This window comes from Bos indicus x Bos taurus, chromosome 24 (genome assembly GCF_003369695.1).
Source record: "Bos indicus x Bos taurus breed Angus x Brahman F1 hybrid chromosome 24, Bos_hybrid_MaternalHap_v2.0, whole genome shotgun sequence".
Lineage (NCBI taxonomy): Eukaryota > Metazoa > Chordata > Mammalia > Artiodactyla > Bovidae > Bos > Bos indicus x Bos taurus.
Window position 1 is genome coordinate 59,194,279 of NC_040099.1, and position 17,178 is coordinate 59,211,456.

General features: G+C 45.6%; 1 long non-coding RNA gene and 1 pseudogene across 1 annotated transcript in view; one reads left to right on the plus strand and one right to left on the minus strand.

Annotated features, from left to right (window-relative positions):
- LOC113882951 overlaps window positions 1-5,251 on the minus strand; it is a 41,941-nt gene extending 36,690 nt beyond the window's left edge. Inside the window, exon 1 of the long non-coding RNA XR_003508498.1 lies at window positions 5,106-5,251. This is a non-coding gene — a long non-coding RNA (uncharacterized LOC113882951). The remainder of the gene's footprint in view (window positions 1-5,105) is intronic.
- Window positions 5,252-10,951: 5,700 nt separating this feature from the next.
- Window positions 10,952-16,087, plus strand: LOC113882822 (annotated as a pseudogene).
- The last annotated feature ends 1,091 nt before the right edge of the window (window positions 16,088-17,178 follow it).

Here is a 17,178-nt window from a genome sequence, read left to right on the forward strand (position 1 = left end):
GAGAAACACTTCCATTGGTCCAGACAGAGATTCGTGGCTTTCACACTGTGGGTGTTCTCTGCCCTGCAATTAGAGCGAAGGAGGAATTCTGGAAATCATAGACTCAATTTCTGTTTATTGACACAAATGGAAAGTGCCTTCTCCATAATGAAGACATTTCCGCTATGATAAACCATATGCAAAAGTATAATAAAAGAATAGATGTATAACTGAGTCACTTTGCTGTACAGCAGAAAGTAACACAGCCTTATAAGTCAACTATACTTCAATAAAACTTAAAAAATTTTTTAAAAATCAATACCTTTCTGGAATCATGTAATGATCCAAGCATAGGAAGGCACTCTAACATCTCAGAAATACTTTAATTCTATAGTAACAAAATTAAATTGCTCTTTCAATGGTCCATACACTAATTTTAAATTTGCTGGTGGGACATTTTAACAAATGTATAATACCATGTGGTGTTATATGGTTGCTTTTTTGTGATATTATTTAAAGTTTGATCAAACAAATAATTTAATAAGCAATGTAATCATTAAATGCCAAAGTAATACTTTACCCTTCATAAGTGTTTATACTTCTAAATCTTTGATTATTTAATTACACATGGTTATAATTAAACAAGTTATTTCAATGTCACAAGTACACCACCACCAAACATTCTCCTGAAAATTGTCAAGTGAGTTTTAGACTTTACCTACTGATACAGAACTTCCCTGGTGGCTCAGATGGTAAAGTGTCTCCCTAAAATGCAGGAGACCTGGCTTCAATCCCTGGGTTGGGAAGATCTCCTGGAGAAGGAAATGGCAACCCACTTCAGTACTCTTGCCTGGAGAATCCCATGGATGGAGGAACCTGGTAGGCTACAGTCCACAGGGTTGCAAAGAATCAGACATGATTGAGCGACTTCACTTCACTATAAACTTATTTCCTTTTTATCTTGCCCAGCACATGGAAGAAGATGATAGCTTTTGAGAAAAGCAGAAATGGAATTAGAGATTCTGGGCAGAACCATGGAAATTTTTGTTGGATTTTTAAAAATGAGATTTCAGATAATTTTCTTAGCACTTTCTAATTGACATGCCAGAAGCTGCCTAAACCCCCCAAGGGACTCTCATGTCCCTTTCTCCCAAGTTTTGGCTTTCTTCCTGTTCCTTTCCCACGTGTACTTGCCTCATGTCCCATTCTCTATCAGTGATTGAATAATGAGATCAACTAATTTGCTCCTGAGGTTGAAGGTAATTCAAGCCAAGGCATTGCAGTTGATGCCAGGTTAGTGTTTCATCTGTCACCCCTGGAAGGTTATTTTGACATTAGACCTCAGGGGAATGAATGAAACGAATGAGTAATATCAAGAATAAAATATGCTAGAAAAGACAGTACTGACTTTTTGGTAAAATGCCTTTTGGCATCACTTTAGTCAGAAACTGGAAGCAGACCCCTTGCCCTGTCTCTGAAATAAGGACACTGGCTCAAGAGCACAGCCTTGCTCGTCTACGCAGGGCTCTAATCTCCAATCAGCTGTGCATTGGGCCTACTTGCTAGAAGCCAATTTTAATCAAGCTGCGTTTTGTGACTTCTTAATGGATTTTGTTAATCACACCCTCTTTATTGTCCTCAGGTGGCTTTCCCAGCCTGGGTCACTCAGGAAAAGCCAAGACCAGATGGTGGAGCAGAGACCCATAAAATACCGATAAAGACAAGCCAGAACAGTCTGCGTGTGGGTCAGTCGCTCAGTCGTGTCTGCCTTGTTTATCTGCCTCAGGGACTGTGGCCCACCAGGCTCCTCTGTCCATGGGAGTCTCCAGGAAAGAGTACTTGAGTGGGTTGCCATTCCCTTCTCCAGGGGATCAAATCCAGGTCTCCTGCATCGTGGGCAGATTCTTTACTGCCTGAGCCGCCAAGGAAGCCCTAGAACAGTCTAGTCTGTTTGTTTTTATAATGGAAATAATTATGCTTCTCATACATCAACATTTTGTTATGGAGGGAAAATAACAAAATATTTTTCAATTCAAAATGCCAAAGAATACATGCAAGAAATTATTTATTTTAAATTATACTTGCTATTAAAACTGATTACAAGCAAAATATATAGATCAAACCCTGAGTTTAAACTAAGCTTTAAAAAAATTACTCCCACTTTAGAGCCATTCTAATGGAAACTAAATAGCCCCTCTTATGGATGTAGGCTTCTTTGAGATTGTTTTGGCTTCATTTTTACACACTTAGGCACTTGACAAACTGAGAATCTGTTCTGTTTTTCCTTTAGAGAAGATTTTTTTCTAAGATACAAAATCCCTGAATTTCTCATATGATGGTTCATTAGGCTTGTTCTATTATATCCAACTTTCTGAAACCAAGTCTATGTTTTTATATTCCACTTATGGTCCCAAATAGCCGGGATACACTAAGCATATCTTCAACAGACGCCTAGAATTACAGCCTTTTGGATAGTTTCTGAGGAGAACATTCAGTCACTTGTTCATTACTACATCTTAGAAACTATTAAAAACACCATGCTGCCCAATAAGAAGAATATAGTTCAAACATTAAGATATTACTTTATTTATCCATGTATACACTCACTTTTAATGATCTAAACACAGTAATCCTATAAGAGTAAATAGCGAATCTTTATCCTGAAATACCTGGCAGTAAAATGTGGCTAAGATACCAGAAAAAAAAAAAAAGTTCTATTTAAGACCCTGCATTGATGCAATACAGCATTTTACAATTTTTAGTAAGTTCTTTATGCTGCTGCCAATACTGACTAGAGCACAGTAGAAAAACATCCCATTTTTCTTTCAGCATAGAAACAGAGGAACGAATATGCAATATTCAGTATGCTAGAGAGATGGTGGACAGTGTATCAGAACAGGAAGTTAACTTTCATTCGTATAAACTGAAAGTTCTAGAGCTAGTGTAAGTGTTAAAAAACTCACATAGGAACCTCACAGATTCTGTATGACTCACAACTGCTATAAGGTCTACTTCTCAAAATTCGCTTGCTTGTCTAATGGGCCTCCTACAGACTGACAGCCTGCAAACTCTGCCAAGGCCTTCTGCCCTCATCTGTTCTCCTGACATAATTCCCTTGGACTTTTTTCTCCACAGATTCTCTCCAGGCCCTTTACCCTTACTCCACAAGATCTCTGTTAGGTCAGGACTTACCGCAGCATTTGATGTGAGGCTGGGAGCAACTGCAATCTAATCTTGCTGAAGAAAGTCGGGAACGTTTAGCCTCCAGTTTCTCTAATGGTCAGGTGTGAGAGCAGGGGTTTATCTGGGAGTAGGCTTGGCAAAAAAAATGAACTATCGGGGCAAGAGAAGCAGAACTACTGGACGTAGGCAGAAAGGCCGAGGAGGCTGCCTGAACAAGCAAAATGAGGAGGTTCAACGGACAGGAGACCCGCATCACAGCCAGGGCTGCCTGGCGGGCGGGCTCTCAGAAAAAGGCGAGAGGGGCATGGAGGGACAGCGGCAGGAGGTCCCAGAGACCGACCCCGGAGCTCGAGGCCCAGCGTCTCCTGAGCAGGGCTCAGGTTCCAATTCGAGAAGAAACAGGGTACTGAGAACAAACCCCGGGCAAGGGCCATCCTGTGAGGACTGAGACGGGGCTCTCCTGATGGGAGAAGGCGGCTTTGTCGCAAGTTAAGCTCGCCAACTAAGAAAATGCAACCAGAAAAAGCCACTGAAGAGACCGGGCATTCACAACGGCCTCTCAGAGGACCTTGCAGACAAACGTTTATTAACCTGAATGGCCACTGTCAGGATTTCTCCAGGGGCCACAGAAAGGATCTCTGACTCAGACTGTGCGTATGGAGAACCACGCCCATTCTTACACGGGGTGGGGGAGTCTGTGACCCGGGGCCCTCTCACCTGCCTCAGCTACACTACCGTTTCTCAGCGGTCTTACCCCTGGAGCTTGGGAGGAGTCCTAGACATTCTCCGAGACTGGACTCTAGCAATCCGCTGCCAAGAGATGGGCGCAGGCCCCACATGGAACCCGTGTTCCCACACAGGACTCCTCACCTGCAAATGTTGCCGGAAAATGCAGAGCAGGACTCCCAGGTGCGTTTCTCAAAGACTTTCTCAATCTTGCCTCTTACCGCTGGGCGATGGCACGCTGGTTATCACCTGGTTCTACTTATTAGTGCATCGTGATTCCTAATTATTGTTGTCTAATTCTAGGATCAGGGCTTCCTAGATAGCTCGGTGCTAAAGAATCTGCCTGCAGTGTGGGAGGCCCGGGTGCGATTCCTGGGTTGAGAAGATCCCCTGGAGGAGGGCATGGCAACCCACTCCAGTGCTCTTGCCTGGAGAATTCCATGGACAGAGGAGCCTGGCGGGCTACAGTCCCTGGGGTCGCACAGAGTTGGACACAACTGAGTGACTAAGCACAGCAAGTACAATTCTAGGATCACCTCTTTAAGGAAATGCCTTTAGCATCCTTTAGCTTCTCTGTGGACACCATGAATCAAAGCTCACAAAATCCTCTCCCTTTATTCAGCTGGGCAGGCATTTTGAGTTGAATGTTCTCCCATAAAGCTATTAATATGAAGTCCTAACCCCATATACCTCAAAATATGGCCTTCTTGGGAAATAATATTTTCATAGAGTCAGTCAAATTAAAATGAAGTTACTAGGGTGACCTATAATTCAATAAGACCAGTGTCTTCACAAAAAAGGGGAAATTCGGACACAGGCATACACACACGAGGAAGAATGCTGTGTGAAGGTGCAAAAATCAGGGTGGAACACCCACAGGCCTTGGAAAGCAGAAAACGGCCGGCAAACGAGCAGGAGCCAACACAGGAACGTGGAACAGAGTTTTTCCTCAAGCCCTAAGCAGCAAACAACCCTGCCAACACCCTGACCTTAAACTTCCAGTCTCCAGAACTCTGAGATAATAAGTTTTCTATTTGAAGTCGCCCAGTTTGTGACTTCATTACAACAGCTCGAGGAAGCCACTACCAGGGGAGGCCAAAGTTTGGGAGCAGGCCTGGCGGGAACTAACACTGAATCTGACTTTCCCCAAAGCACAAAGAAACATTTCTTTTCCAGCAACGTCAATAAGGATAAGGCATCCAGAGATGGTCACTTACCTGGCCTGATGGCAAAGATGATTTCAAATTTCTTAACGCTGTTCCTGTAGACAGAACTGCTCCAGGAAACACTCGCGTCCCGGCCAACGTTAAACTAAACTGAGCTTTAGAAACTCGGCGGGCTCCTGCTTGACACCATTGGCATCACCTGGGGGGCTTGTTAAGCGCTAGCCCGAGGCCCCGCCCTCAATTAAGCGCTAGCCCGAGGCCCCGCCCTCAACTAAGCGCTAGCCCGAGGCCCCGCCCTCAACTAAGCGCTAGCCGGAGGCCCGGCCCCCAGGCTAATGACTCAGCAAGGCCTGGGGTTGCAGCGCTGCAACCCCGTGTTAGATCCAGAGGACAAGCCTGGTCCTGGGAATACGTTTAGGCAATCTCAGTCCCTAATTACTGAAACCACTGTTTCAGTGATCTTTTCCAGGTGAACTGTTCTCCCTGGGATGTTTTCATCGCATGATGAAGGCAGAAGAGGACCTTTAGGGGGAGCAGCTTTTCATTTCTGTTTCCACTTGGAAATCCCTGGCCCTAATTCATTATGAAGTGAGAAAGACACACCTTAGTGCCAGTACAACTGAGCGGTCATCTGGGCTGTCGCTGACCTCTTTCGTGTGTTTGTGTAAATATAAGGCAGGCGCTCCCTCTCTAGTGAGCAGTTTGGTCAAGGGCAGACAGGACAGTCATTAACAGAAGCTATCATTTTGTAGCTTCATGCAGATGGTGACTGCAGCCATGAAATTAAAAGAGCTTACTCCTTGGAAGGAAAGTTATGACCAACCTAGATAGCATATTCAAAAGCAGAGACATTACTTTGCCAACAAAGGTTCGTCTAGTCAAGGCTATGGTTTTTCCTGTGGTCATGTATGGATGTGAGAGTTGGACTGTGAAGAAGGCTGAGCGCCGAAGAATTGATGCTTTTGAACTGTGGTGTTGGAGAAGACTCTTGAGAGTCCCTTGGACTGCAAGGAGATCCAACCAGTCCATCTTAAAGGAGATCAGCCCTGGGATTTCTTTGGAAGGAATGATGCTAAAGCTGAAACTCCAGTACTTTGGCCATCTCATGCGAAGAGTTGACTCATTGGAAAAGACTCTGATGCTGGGAGGGATTGGGGGCAGGAGGAGAAGGGGACGACAGGGGATGAGATGGCTGGATGGCATCACTGACTTGATGGACGTGAGTCTGAGTGAACTCTGGGAGTTGGTGATGGACAGGGAGGCCTGGCGTCCTGTGATTCATGGGGTCGCAAAGAGATGGACACGACTGAGTGACTGAACTGACTGAACTGACTGGTTTGGTGTCTTAGTTGCTAAGTCATGTCCAACTCATTGTGACCCCGTGGGCCTGTGTCCGCCTGGAGTTGGTTGCCACTTCCTTCTCCAGGGAATCCTCCTGACCCATGGATGGAACCCAGGTCCCTGCACTGCAGGCAGATTTCTTACCCACTGAGCCACCAAGGAAGCCCTTAATTATCTAGCCTGGTGGTGAAGGATTCTGGAGTTGGACAAGCCTGAACGTGAATCCAGTGTGTGACCTCTGTTAACTAACCCACAAGACACAGTTTCTTTATTGTTCAAATGTAGACAGTATTATCCATATTAAATAGACATATAATGAGTTCAATTCTATAATGTATGTTATGGGCCAGACTTTCCACACTCCCTCCCTGGCCAAGCTCCCATGACCTCCCTCTCCCCTGTGCCTCCTCACCTATTTCAGGCACAGCCTAGAACCACAGCTAGGATACCAGCTTGCAACATGGCACCCCCCCAAACTAGCATCAGAGAAATCCAGCAGAAGGTGACACTTCTAACAGAATATCCTCTCCCTTAAGAAGGGTCCCGCCTGACCTGCTGTAACAGCTCAGTGGACACCATGGAAAGTTCACACTTAGCCAAGAAAAACATGGATGCTAGCCTGAAGCTACCATTAGAATTTCAAAATACTAACTTCAGACGAACTAGTAAACCCCAACATACCTAGGGCAAGAAAAAAAGCAATAACTAGTAAGAGGAAACAACTGAAAAGGAGTTATAAGGACAATTCAGAAGACTCGAAGGGCTTCCCAGGTGGCGCAGTGGTAAAGAATCTGTCTGCCAATGCAGGAGATGCAAGAGACCCAGGTTATATCCCTGGGTTGGGACAATCCCCTGAAGGAGGAAATGGCAACCCATTCCAGTTTTCTTGTCTGAAAAGTTCCATGGACAGAGGAGCCTGGTGGGCTGCAGTCCATGGGATCACAAAGAGTTGAACACAACTGAGTGTGCACGCGCACACACACACACACACACACACACACGAAAGACCTAGGTTTATTTGTTTGTATTCATATTCTTGCTTTTAATTAAGCATTTTCTTTTGCAGCCTTTATCCTGACTTACAGCAACAGCAGATGAGGTAGGCAAGGACTTAGAAAGAGGCAGGTAGTGAGGAGTAGAGCATGAAAAGGCAGGTGATGCTTTAAATGATTATTCTCAGCTCTTTCTGCAAAGAAATGGAAAAGTACATGGTAACCCACATTTTAGAGTAAATGAAGATGATGGGCCAGGGGAAAATCACTAGGCATCAACATGGTTTTGCAAAAACATCAACATGGTTTTGCAAAAACATCAACATGGTTTTGCTATTAATGCATAATTTCGGGGATAGTAGTAGTTTGAAAATCAAGAAGAATTTTAAGCATTGGACTTAAATCATCTATGCAGACAACACCCCAGCCTAATTCTGGAAATACTGCCAATATAAAGCAGCTCATTCTGGATAAATGGTCATTTATTACAGAGTGTTTTGAATAATCATTTTAAAAATATCATTGATGCCGTCATTACTGATATCATTATTCCCTAGTGCCAGCTTAGTACTCTGATATAGTCACTTTGCAGTGGGTTTGTGATGATCATTTCTCCCTGCTGGCTCTCTAACATGCAGCACTGAACTTCTCTCTACTTTTCACTTTGGTACAATGGAAAGAATTCAGCATTTGGATATAAAGGGGCAAGGTTTGAATTCCAGTTCTGTTATTTACTAACTTGGGCAAATTACTTAACTTTCTTGAAAGACCATATTAAAAATAACTATGACTATCTTTAATCATCACTTAAGAATTAGTGAGGATCAAATGAGATAATGTATATAAAATCGTAAGTGAAAGTTGCTCAGTTGTGTCCGACTCTGTATACTATAGTACATGGGATTCTCCAGGCCAGAATACTGGAGTGGGGAGCCTTTCCCTTCTCCAGGGGAATCTTCCCAACCCAGGGATCGAACCCAGGTCTCCCACATTGTAGGCGGACTCTTTACCAGCTGAGGCACAAGGGAAGCCCAAGAATACAGGATTGGGTAGCCTGTCCCTTCTCCAGGGGATCTTCCCAACCCAGGAATTGAACTGAGGTCCCCTGCATTGCAGGCGGATTCTTTACTAACTTTTGAGCTGTATTTCAATGTCTTTCTTATGTTCCAAAATTTTAATAAACATTACTGCACTATGTCAGTCCATATTTATCTCACAGTCTTGTCTTACATGATGAAATCTGTTAATCATGGTGGTTATTTTGTCTTAAATCTACCTACTTTCTTATTTTTCCTCTGATCCTTTCTTATAAGCATGTAATATTCTAGACTACCCAGGAAAATGGTACCTAGACTCCCTTTATAATGACAGAAATCCTAGACAAAGAATAGACATTCAAATACTCATGAAATAGCAATGGAATATGAAATTCTACTTTTGAATTTAATGATAATAAAACAGAGATGCTGAAAATTCAAACAGAGAGAAGCTGAGATAAATAAAGGAACAAATATAATATCATTTTCAAGGCTGGTTTTGATGTTCCATCTGCTCTTTGTTGAAATAACAAAGAAGTGGCAGAGACTTGAACAAATATGTACAAGACTGCTGGCACTTTGAAATAACTTTGAAATCATTCAAACAGAAAACATAAATGTCATCAGCAGTGCAATGATATGATTTTTGTCATAAGTATTGACTGGGTAAAAGTAGGTAAAATATGTTTTTAATTAAACAATTTTTTTCTACTAAAATGGGGGAATTTTATGGGAAGAGGAATTCTTTCTGAAGCGGCTCCAGGATCCTCTTAAGAGCTTCATCCAGAATGGAACAGATTTTTCTGGGCCTCTCAATAGCTATGATTATAAGAAAGTATTTCTACCTGTAGCCTGGAGCCTCAGCCCAGTGAAATAATGGGTCCTGTGTTTAAGGACTGCGTGGTTCCCTCTTAAAATCACTCATGCTCAGGGGAAATGCGGCTTCCTGGAGGGCTCCATGTCAGGAACCTCTTCTCTCCTGGCTCCGCCCTCTTCTTGGATTCCTAGGAAATTAGCCATTGCCTTCATTTGTTACTTTACAGTGATCAACCTTCTGAGGACAGCTTTAATGGGCTCCCCAACCTAAAATATTCAACATGGTCATGCTCCACTAGCATTTCTAACAGCCAGACCGCAAGAGGTACAGCGCTGCAGGGAGAAATAATACAGCCCAAGGAGGAAAATAATTCTATGTGCTGAGAAAAGTAAGTACTGTGCTAAGAAAAATGAGTGAAACCGTGGTGAGATAACGTTTCAATAAATTTGGCACTACATTTTCTACCCAGACAAAAAATGGTTACATGAGTTTAAAATATCAATTAAAGAACTCTGAATAAAATTGGAATGCTGTATCCAAGGAGAAGGCAATGGCACCCCACTCCAGTACTCTTGCCTGGGAAATCCCATGGATGGAGGAGCTGGTGGGCTGCAGTCCATGGGGTCGCTGGGAGTCGGACACGACTGAGCGACTTCACTTTCACTTTTCACTCTCATGCATTGGAGAAGGAAATGGCAACCCACTCCAGTGTTCTTGCCTGGAGAATCCCAGGGACGGGGGAGCCTGGTGGGCTGCCGTCTATGGGGTCGCACAGAGTCGGACACGACTGAAGCGACTTAGCAGCAGCAGCAGCAGCTGTATCCAATCACTGTTGTTTTTCATTAGTTTCTTTGGCCTTATATTACTTTTTTAAAAAGTTAGTCTATGGTGTGAGAGTCCTAGATTTTAATGTTTTAAAAAGGCATTGGCACCTCCAAGAACAATGAAAATAAAAACAAACAAATGAGATCTAATTAAAAGCTTACGTGCAGCAATGAAAGCCGTCAACAAAACAAAAAGACAACCCACAGAATGGGGAAAAATGTCTGTGAATGCAACCGACACGTGATTAATCTTCCAAATATACAAACAGTTCATGCAGCTCTATGTCAAAAAAATGACCCAATCAAAAAATGGGCGGTGATCTAAGTGGACGGTTCTCCAAGAAGACATACAGATGACCCAGAAGCACATGAAAAGATGCTTAACATCACTAATTATCAGAGAAATGCAAATCAAAACTATAATGAGGTACAATCTCCCATGGGTCAGAATAAGTGTAAAGTCGCTCAGTCATGTCTGATTTTTTGTGACCCCATGGACTGTAGCCTTCCAGGATCCTCTGTCTATGGAATTCTCCAGACAAGAATACTGGAGTGGGCTGCCATTCTCTTTGTGTGCTAAGTCGGTTCAGTCATGTCCGACTCTTCATGACCCCATGGACTGTAGCCCTCCAGGCTCCTCTGTCCATGGGATTCTCCAGGCAAGAACACTGGAGTGGGTTGCCATTTCCTTCTCCAATGCATGAAAGTGAAAAGTGAAAGTCAAGGCGCTCAGCCATATCTGACTCCTAGCAACCCCATGGACTGCAGCCCACCAGGCTCCTCCGTCCATAGGATTTTCCAGGCAAGAGTACTGGAGTGGGGTGCCATTGCCTTCTCCAGTTCTAGGCCCTAGAGATACAGTAATGAACAAAACACCTCTTTGGCCATGCGGAGCATGTACCCTAGTGAGGTCAACAGTGAAGTAGGTGTGTGCTGTGCTGTGCTTAGTCGCTCAATCTTGTCTGACTCTGTGTGACCCCATGGACTGTAGCTCACCAGGCTCTTCTGTCCACAGGGATTCTCCAGGCAAGAATACTGGAGTGGGTTTCCATGCCCTCGTCCAGGGGATCTTCCCAACCCAGGAATGGAACTCAGGTCTCCTGCATTGCAGGTGGATTCTTTACCATCTGAGCCACAAGGAAAGCCCAAGAATACTGGAGTGGGGAGCCTATCCCTTCTCCAGGAATTGAACTGGGTCTCCATTACAGGTCTCCTGCATTCTTTACCAGCTGAGCTACCTGGGAAGCCCCAGATATGTATATATGTGCCTAGATACACACTGGAAGCCCCAAATATGTATATGTAAATATATCTATATGTATTGATTCTGTCAATTTGACTAGATCACAGGGTGCCAAGATACTGGGCAAATATTATTATGTGTCTGGGAGTGTTTCCAAATGAAGTTAGCATTTGATTGATAGACTCAGCAAACTGCTTTGCCCTCCACAACGTGTATGAACATCATCCAGTGCCTTGAATGCCTGAATAGAATGCAGCCCTTCCTCCGTGATCGCCTCAGCTGAGAGGTCAGTCTTCTGCCTTGGAACTCCTGGTTCTCAGGCCTTTGGACTCAGGCTGAACAACACCATAGGTTTCAGCGTGCAGATGTCAGATCATGGGAGAGAGAATAGGCAGAAAGGAGGACAGGTTTGTGCATGTGTGTTTGCCTGCATATGTGCTCGGTCGCTCAACTGTGTCCAGCTTTTAGCAAGCCTATGGACTGTGGTCTGCACTGTCCAGAGGATTTCCCAGGCAAAAATATAGGAGTGGGTTGCTACTTCCTTCTCCAGGGCATCTTCCGGACCCGGGAACCAAACCTGCATCTCCTGCACTGGCAGATGGATTTGTAACTGCTGAGCCATCAGGGAAGCCCATGGATAGGTTTACTGGTTCTGTTTCTGTAGAGACTAATACTGACTAATACTGCATATATATTGATATGAAAAACTAAGTCGGGGTAAGAAAACAGAGACTAAAGAGAAAGCTTTACTAGATAAAGTGTTGAGGATAGAGTCTCTGACAAGCTGAGATTTGAAGAAAGACCTGACTCCACTGGGATAAGAATTATATACAGATCCCAGAGACGTTTCCTGCAAAAGGAAGAGGAAGGAGGAGACAGCAAAACAAAGCATCTTGACACAGGAAATGACTGGCTTGTTCGAGGCCCAGCAGGCAGGCTGACGAGGTTGGAACGTGATGAGCAAAAGAGAGGGTGGTAGGAGATGAGGTCTAAGAGGTGGCCGAGGCCACGGCACAGGAGGGCCTTCGGGTTTTCCTCTTGGTGTGATGGGAACCCATTGGGGCACGGGCAGAGGAGAATGATGCTGTTGACATGATGGTCATTTGGAGAGGAACGTGCTGGCCCCTGTTGAGACACTGCTGGCGAGCCCAGAAGCCTCGGGCTGTATCGTGCTGACGCAGATGGAGCCCTGGACACGGAGTGTGGGCGTGAGGAGGAGAAGCGGGGGTCTTATCTGGACACTCTGTGAAGGAAGTGTCTGCCGGGACTGGTGATGCATTAGGCGTGCGTGGTGAGACGAAGTGAGGAATCAAAGATGGGTCGTCGAGGATTCTGACCTGAGCAGTTAGGTAAATGATGGGACCATTTACTCCATTTCTCTCGTTCTGTCTTTTCAGTCTGTCTTTGAGAAAAAGAATAGGTCAGTCAACTGAATAGAGCAGGCATGAATCTAAGCTAAGGAACCTAGAAATGTACAAATTCTTTCTGCTTGGCCCCTTTCACCCTAACCGTTTCTTCTCTGTGACTCCTGTTATTTTTCTTTATTGTTTTCCCTGAAAGTCTGCACTCTATTGTCTAGAGATTACTTGGGGTCAACTTGTTTTGTTGCTGCGAATGCACTGATGAGACTCGACAGACTGTTAGTCATATATATCGTGGTATGAATTGATCTAGCCAAGTTGTTTTCCTTCTCACATCAACCTATAAGTTCATGTTGAAGGAGGTGATGATGCCCAGGTGATAGACTAAAAAGAAACATTCGAGATCCTGTGGTACTTAGGTAATATGCAGTTTGATGGGGAAAAATGATACGTGAGGTTTGAAAGTCTAGAGGGCAGGATGAGGTCACTGCGATTCTAGAAGGTCAGGGAAGATGCAGAGACGCAAGAAAATAAACATGGAGTCAAAATGCTAACAGATGTTGCCAGGGGCGTGTGCTGTTACACCATGCCCGTGAGGAAATACTGCTCCAGAAGAGCAGACATCAGCATAAATTCAGTGTGTGTTAGTCGCTCAGTCGTGTCTGACTCTTTGCAACTCCATGGATTGTAGCCCACCAGGCTCCTTTGTCCATGGGATTCTCCAGGCAAGAACACTGGAGTGGGCTGCCATTTCCTTCTCCAGGGGATCTACCTGAACCCAGGTTTCCTGCATTGCGGATGGAGTCTCTACCATCTCAGCCACCAGGAAAGTAAGCTCAGTACATTTTGCTACTGATGCTGCTAAGTTGCTTCAGTCGTGTCTGACTCTGTGCGACCCCATAGACGGCAGCCCACCAGGCTCCCTCATCCCTGGGATTCTCCAGGCAAGAACACTGGAGTGGGTTGCCATTTCAAGTATTTATTTTTTATATTTGTTAATAAAGCCTTAATTAATATGTTTTTTCATTATATATGCTTCATTGGAAAGCCTTTAACAATTTTATATTATGAAGGCAGGAGGAGAAGGGGACAACAGAGGATGAGACAGTGGGATGGCATCACCGACTCAATGAACATGAGTTTGAGCAAACCCCAGGAGACAGTGAAGGCCAGGAAGGACAGTGAAGCACTGCTGTGATGCGGTCCACGGGGTCGCAAGAAGTCAGACATGACTTAGTGACTGAACAACAAGTAAGCTAAAAATTTGCAGAGATGCAATAAAACGAACCCAATTAGAAAGCCAGATTTGCAGGGACTGTACTTTCCAAATCAAAAGTAGACAAATAATATCTGATAGGTTTGTTAACTAAGAACAATGGAGGAATACAGCTCTTGGCTTAGGCCTGTTTGATATTTCAGGGCAGACTGCAAGCCCTTACCAAGGCTTTATGTGGCAAATCTCCCCACTCTTCCCCGACAACTAGGCTGATCCACCTGACTCTTCTCAGGTTTTGGGAAATGGAACAAGGGCACCGACGTTGTCTCTGGTTTAGCCTCTTGTTTATGCCATTGCAGTAAGTGATCAAAGTCTTGACTGTTATTCATAAAATCATTTTGGCTTCTTTTCTAAACCACTACTCCATCACCTAGGAGATTGTCTTGCTCCAGCTCAGTTGAGCTCCTGACGGCAAGAGAGAAAATTTGAGTTCATAACTGCCCATGACAATCTAAGCCCTTTTTTTTGCCCTGCCTAGTAAAGGACAGGGAGGGCAGGCATGCTGCAGTCCATGGGATCACAGAGAGTCAGACATAACTTAGTGACTGACTAACAACAACAAGCTTTACAGGTGGCTCATTGGTAAAAGAAACCTGTCAATGCAGGAGATACAGGAGACAGCAGTTCGATCCCTGGGTTGGGAAGATCCCCTCAAGGGGGAAATGGCAACCCACTCCAGTATTCTTGTCTAGAGAATCCCAAGGACAGAGGAGCCTGGTGGGCTACAGTCCATGGGGTTGCAAAGAGTCGGACACAGCTGAGCCACTGAGCACACACACAAGCCTTACAACACAATAAAAATGCATGTCTGACTTGAGAGTGCTAACTAACCTTCCCCCAAAGTTACTTTTTTCTCAAAAAAACGGCTATTTCACAAACAGAAGCACATTTTTACCCTTCTGTTACTAAATGGAATTTTCATTCTTTTTCTTCTCTGACCCAACAAATTGGCCGGAAGCATGGCCGAGGGTACTTTGGAGGCCAGAGTGAGCAGGAGAACACCCTGAACCAGCTGCTCGTGGAGATGGACGGATTCAACTCTACCACGAACGTCCTCACGCTGGCCGGCACCAACCGCCCTGACGTCCTTGAGCCAGCTCTGATGTGGCTGGGCCGCTTCGACCGTCAGATTTACATTGGGCCCCCGGACATCAAAGCAAGGTCGTCTATCTTCAAGGTCCACCTGCGTCCACTCAAGTTGGATGAGAGCCTCAGCAAGGACGCCCTGGCGAGGAAGCTTGCGGCCCTCACTCCAGGCTTCACAGGTGCTGATATTTCTAATGTTTGCAACGAAGCCACCCTGATTGCCACCCGCCACCTAAACCCCTCTGTCGGGGAGAAGCACTTCGAGCAGGCCATCGAGAGGGTCATTGGAGGCCTTGAGAAGAAGACACAGGCCTGCAGCCCGGCGAGAAGATGACGGTGGCCTACCATGAGGCTGGCCATGCGGTGGTGGGCTGGTTCCTGGAACATGCAGACCCCCTGCTCAAGGTGTCCATCGTCCCCCAGGGCAAGGGGCTCGGCTATGCCCAGTGCCTGCCCAGGGAGCAGTACCTGTACACACGGGAGCAGCTCTTTGACTGCATGTGCGCCATGCTGGGCGGCTGCGTGGCTGAGCAGCTGTTCTTCAGGCGGGTCACCACGGGGGCCCAGGACAGCTTGAGAAAGGTCATCCAGAGCGCCTATGCCCAGATTATGCACTTCGGGATGAGCGAGAAGCTGGGCCAGGTGTCCTTCGATCTCCCGCGGCCAGGCGAGGCGCTGGTGGAGAAACCGTTCAGTGAGGCCACGGCCCAGCTTATAGATGAGGAGGTGCAGCGGCCCATTGGCTCCGTGTATGCGCGCACCCTGGACCTGCTTACGCGCTGCCGCGAGCAGGTGGACAAGGTGGGCAGGGGGCTGCTGGAGAAGGAGATGCTGGAGTGGGCCGACATGGTGGAGCTGCTCGGGCCTCGGCTGTTCGCCGAGAAAATCACCTATGAGGAGCTCGTGGAGGGCACGGGTGGCCTGGAGGAGGACACGGCCCTTCCTGAGGGTCTTCAGGGTTGGTGTGGGGGACCCGCTGCAGGAGAGCCCAGCCTAGCGCCTCTGCCTGGAGAGCAGCCTCTGGGACCCCCAGGAAGCAAATTAAAGCACATGTAACCTGAAGCAATGGCACTCCACTCCAGTACTCTTGCCTGGAAAATCCCGAGGACAGAGGAGCCTGGTGGGCTGCAATCCCTGGGGTCGCTAAGAGTTGGGCACGACTGAGCGACTTCACTTTCACTTTTCACTTTCACACATTGGAGAAGGAAATGGCAAGCCACTCCAGTGTTCTTGCCTGGAGAATCCCAGGGATGGGGGAGCCTGGTGGGCTGCCATCTATGGGGTCGCATAGAGTCGGACATGACTGAAGTGACTTAGCAGCATAGATTTTAGCTGGGAGTATATTTCAGCCGTAAGTCAGGGCCTGTATGGAATGAAGGTTTTGTTTACTGTGGGCCTGGTGCAAAACTAAAAAGAGTTAAGACCCTAAAACTCAGAGGATTTAACTCTGAGCTGATTTGGTAATTAGAAAAGGCAGTTTTTAGGGGAAAAAAAAAAAAGCTGGTTTTAGAAAAGGCAGAGGAACCAGAGATCAAATTGCCAACATCCGCTGGATCATAGAAAAAGCAAGAGAGTTCCAGAAAAACATCTATTTCTGCTTTATTGACTATGCCAAAGCCTTTGACTGTGTGGATCACAATAAACTGTGGAAAATTCTGAAGGAGATGGGAATACCAGACCACCTGATCTGCCTCTTGAGAAATTTGTATGCAGGTCAGGAAGCAACAGTTAGAACTGGACATGGAACAATAGACTGGTTCCAAATAGGAAAAGGAGTACGTCAAGGCTGTATATTGTCACCCTGTTTATTTAACTTATATGCAGAGTATATCATGAGAAAAGCTGGACTGGAAGAAACACAAGCTGGAATCAAGATTGCCAGGAGAAATATCAATAACCTCAGATATGCAGATGACACCACTCTTATGTTAGAAAGTGAAGAGGAACTCAAAAGCCTCTTGATGAAAGTGAAAGTGGAGAGTGAAAAAGTTGGCTTAAAGCTCAATATTCAGAAAACGAAGATCATGGCATCCAGTCCCACCACTTCATGGGAAATAGATGGGGAAACAGTGGACACAGTGTCAGACTTTATTTTGGGGGGCTCCAAAATCACTGCAGATGGTGACTGCAGCCATGAAATTAAAAGA